Genomic DNA, 5319 nt, shown 5'->3' with positions numbered 1-5319 from the left:
TGGTGCACAAAACCACAAGGCAACGATATTACTGTCATTTGAACGGACTCGCCCCCACTCGGGCGAAGAGGAGAGTCCTCCCTCGCACCGAGGATACCAGGAGAGACCTGGAAATTAAATGCTCGAGATCGTTCCGTTATTATCTAGGATAAAGGGGTAAGGAACAGTGGAGAGGTGGAGGAAAGAGAACAATTCCCAGTGATGGAACTTGGATTCGCGAAAAAAGCTCTTTCTGATTATTGTTGAACGACAATGTCGCCGGCGAATTGATCGTGACCAATCACGAAACCTCCAAATGTGTGTGTGTATGTGACCCTTATTATAACGAGTTCTTATATTATCATCTCCAGAAAGATCGCTTACAAATCGTTGCGGTGCAGAATGTAGGAAGTGGGAGGTGAATCGTTGGGAATTAAATGCCCGCGCGAGTTCGTGCCGGTTATTATGGTGAAATATTAGACTTTTATCAATTATCCTTATAATGGAATCGAAAGGAATCGCATTGTTACGGCAGGATGGATGTTGCTCTTGCCGACTATTTGCGAAATGATCGACCACGATGAGCGATTTCTAACGATCGATTGCAGCAGAAATATTCGTATAATTTGCCATTATTATTAGTGGGCCGAGTTATTGATATTAAATTATTATTAAAATTGCAGTTATTATTATTATTGTACAATATTATTCTACTATTTATTTTTCTTTTTTGTTAGCCTTAGAGAAAACTTTTCTCATAATTGTCTTTATATAATTCTCTATATTAAATAGCGCGGTAATTAATTAACGCTTCTTTCTAACTTGCATTAAGAGCGCGTTAATTAATAATTCTTTGCAATTTCCTGGTCTGAATAGACTAGTAATCAAATAATTAAGTTAAATAAGCCAAGAAAAATCGAATAAAAAGTCTTACAGTCTTACAGTCGATGAATATTGTATAACTTGTAAAATAGAGCATAAAGGAACATATTAATTAAATCTCATAATTTTTATACGAACATATAAGAAATAAATATAAAAAGAGGGGGAGAGGGGGAGAGGGGAGGAGAGAGAGAGAGAGAGAGATCATTATTTACTTAGCGCTTTAAAATAAAATATCCTCAAGGATAATAACAAAAACTTTACAAGGGAAGAATTACAGTTTACATAAATTATTGTTAATAATAAATTAAAAATAATCGGTTAATATTTATTAATCGTTAGTGCATACAAATCAAAAAGATCAAGATTAAAAATACACAAAAGAAACATAATTGTACAATATGCACAGATAATAAAATGACATGAGTTAAGACAAAAGTTTAAGACAATATCTATAAATGCACATACAATAAAATGATTTAAGAAATTTGCCATTGACATATCTAATGATTGTAAGCGAGAAAGTAATGAACCTAAAAGAAACGTACGTTTAGAGCCAATGTATAGCATCTCGATTAAGAAAAAACTAAAAGTTTGCCTTAAATTTATCGGTGATGTACGGCATTTATGTACAAAGGTAATAATTTTGCCAACAAACTACAGAAAGAGTTAAGTCCTGCCAGTCATTAAAATAGCGCAAAAAGATTATTAACAATTTTAATATGTGTTAGAAATTTTAAATGGAAATTTTTCTTAAAGTTTCTTTATAGATGTCAAAACTTATATATAAAGAATACAATAGATGAGTTGTGGTGACTTTGTGCATATACACAACTATGAAATAATCTCTTCTAGTCAATCTAACCGTTTCACGCCTGGTACAATACGATATGACATGCACATTTTTTTTAGTCTTCTTTAGAAAATAAATTTGACGCGTTGCATGACTTTTTTGTAAGATTAAGTTTAATGAAGCAGTAACATATAAATAAAAAAAAACACATACAAATATAAAATAAATTAATTAAAGATATGATTAGCTCTTTTTGTGAAAAATCAGCTATTACATGTTGTTCTTAATCGATTGTTGAAGAAACTTTTCTCGTTGTTTTGATTATTTATTTTTTTCAAAACAGTGGTGTGTTCATATAACAACACTAGTTTTATTTGAAAAATATAAGAAAAAAAGAGAGAGAGGGTGAGAGGGGGGAAGGAGCGGGAGGTAACCACGTAATTGAATTTCTTTGAACACATCGATATATACTACTTTATACAATCATTATTCTTCGCTTGCCAAGTTTTCTTATTTGTGACTACTTTCAATAGAAATATATTTGTCGGAAGAAATCGCTTACGGCCACCTAGTCTCAGCGGGTGATGTCCTCATTGACAATAATGTGCAATATGATATGAATGATGTCTTTAAGGTTGTGTTCTCATTGTGGTTTTTTTTTTTTACCGCTTTCTGGTCTGTTCGGAGGCTGACGATTCTCAATTCTCCATGATGCGGTTGCAGGACCCCATCGAGTTTGGTGGGCCGAACAGAGGAAGCGAGAAGAAGATAAACCGCCGTCGCAATAGATCGAGAGAGACGGAGAGAAAAGAAAAGGAACCGACACGAGATCGGTGAAGAAAGAAAGAAGAGGAGACGAGTGAGGAAAGGACGAGAAAAGGCAGCGTAGAGAGAGATGGGAAGAAAGACAAATGAACCGCGAAACAAAAGGGCACATGCGGACAGCCCGAAGGGGTGGCTGTCCAGCGGTGGGAGACTGCGTCAAAGGAGGGAGGGGGGGCTTGAGCGCGGGGGCGTGGCGAACGTGGTATTAAGCAACCGCGCCACCGCATTGTAAAGGGCAAAGTGTTATTGTTACGACCGCCGACCGACCCGAGACTCGAGTTAATTGGATTTAAAAGCGAATTGTTCGGGCACCTACAGAGGCACGTTCTCTTCCTCTCCTCCGTCGTAAGAGGACCAACGATGCTTGCCTTCCTTTACTATTTGCTGTGTCCCCGGGCTGCGAAAGAGAGGGAGACGCATCTCAACTTTACCGGGCAATTTTCACTGATAAGCTTCCGCCATTCGGCGAGTTTCCTATATTGTGATTGTGTGTGCATCGGGTTATCGAATCAGTCTCAGGAAAAAGAATTCCTCGATTGATTAGTATTAACCCTATCACAGTAGACAAACAGAGAGATTTTTTCGCTAACAATAAGTTATTTTGTATCTAATAGCATCTTTGTTTAAACACACGGTATTTGGTCATTTTTCAAGATATACCTAGTAGGTACGAAATATAATACACACATTTTACAAAGGATTTTGGCCGTGACGATGAAACCTTTCTTATGCATATTTTCTTATAGTTTCTGATGTGCTAAATCACTTAGCCACGTGAAAAGTTTTCCAAGATAAGTTTTCCTGAATAGGACGAAAATAGAAATTTATTCATAATATTTGCGAAATACATATCAAGCATACAATGTATATTATATTTATATACTATTAATAGATTTACATTTGTCTGTTTTGCATTTATAGAATTCGCGAAAGCGAATTGAAAAAAATATTGTTCATTATCAGCCAACCAGCTGATCAAAAGACCCAAGTCATCAGAAATTTTCGAGGTTATATTCTTTTTCTCCGACGGTATAATTATGCATATAGCCACGCATCAGATTCAACCCCATTTTGCACCGGATGCAATCTAACCGGAACCAAGGAAAGAAGAAAGAAGAACTGAAAAGGCATGGTAGAAAAGGCTAAGGCGTCAGTGAATAAGGTGTAGGACGAAGAAGAAAACGCGCAGCGGAAGAAAACGAGACGGGAATGCGTTCTCGCCTGGCTCATTGAAAAAGGTGAGAAGGTGTATCGGGACGGTATATAATTAGAGTTATTACCTTAACAAGCCTGTTACCGGAGGAGAAGAGGAACTGTGCGCGGGGCTCGAGAAGGTTGGTGGAAAGAAAAGAGGGGGAACGACAGCGACAAAGGGAGGGATGGAAGAGGGGGAGAGAATAGGGGCAGAGGGTCGGGGACAGTGGTCGGGGGCAGAGGGAGGGGGAGGGTGGAGACCGCGGTCGATGCATTGTTGCCGGCTAATGCAAGCCTTCTTTGCATCATAAAGGCGATGTGCAAGCCCCGGCCTTTCATGCAGGCGGCCGTGCACGAGGAGATATGCATACAACGACATGCATGCACATGCATCTCAATTGGTGCGACACTGATACACGCGACGAGGCACCAAGAGCTCTCACACGTTTATGCGAGATACGATTGGGTCCCGTCCCGGCTATCTGTACGCTAACTTATTGGCGCCGATTAATTTCACTTAACCGGCCCAGCTGCTCAACCTCGAGTTACATACTTTTTATTGCATAATTTTTATTAACGCCTTTCTTCAGCACGCATTGATGTTTCGGTGTCTTCGCGAGCCATCTTGAGGCGTGAAAGCTATGTACTTACGGGAAAGATTGAAGAATTCCGAGCAGTTGTTCGCTTCATTAAATCTCGAACGCATCTGTAATACTTTAATAAGTGTATAGGTAGTGTTTTCTTTGTTCATTCATAAACTGAAACACGAGCGTGATATATAATATATGTCTCATTATACCTTCATAAAAAAGAAAACAAGAATTTAAAAAAGAAAAAAAGGGGTTTTCTTGCCGAAAATCCTTCAATTCTTATTATTAGCAATATATACCTATAACTTGATGAAAAATTATGAAATTGTAAAAGTTTTATTTTTTATATTGAAATTTTAGCGAGTTCTGGGAAGAAAATTTTTTAAATTTAATATATTACATTAAAACTGGATATTTTAAAGAAACATTTTATTCTCTCTCTCATTAACTGGAAATGCAAATTTTGTAACTAAATTTTGAAAATTTTTTGAAAAAGCATAAAAGTGGAGATACTTTGCTCTTAAAAATTTTCGAATAAAGATTTTTTTATAAACAAACATCTCGATTTTTATCGAATATATTGCTTGAAAACATAATATTATATAATATCATGTTTCGGAAACGATCTCTTTTTATTTTGAACAATTTTAAATTCCTAATTTTTGCTAATATTTTGTTCATAATTTATTGCTAATGCAAAATAATAGTACATTTATGTATGTACATGTCTCGGAAATATAAAGATATCAAATATATTACAAAACGATTATGAAATGCGTGAAATATTACAAAAAAAAAACAGATGTTGCATGTATGTAGGATTACACATGACTCAAAATAAGACAATATTCATAAAAATTTTTTTGATATTGTTGATATTGAAAATTTTCCAAAATTTCTTGTTTTAGTTTTGAGTCTTCAATTTTTGTAATAAAAATCTCATCTTGTATATTGTCTCGTTTCAATTTTAATAATAATTTTTATCTTATCTAATACTAAACAAACTTGTTTCAAATAGTGTATTTAACATATATATAATATTTATAATATAATTTA

The sequence above is a fragment of the Camponotus vicinus genome, unplaced genomic scaffold (assembly GCF_025532165.1).
Source record: "Camponotus vicinus isolate PSW18456_S1 unplaced genomic scaffold, iyCamVici1.0 SCAF_1, whole genome shotgun sequence".
NCBI classification, from domain to species: Eukaryota; Metazoa; Arthropoda; class Insecta; order Hymenoptera; family Formicidae; genus Camponotus; species Camponotus vicinus.
This window is presented reverse-complemented; position numbering follows the sequence as displayed.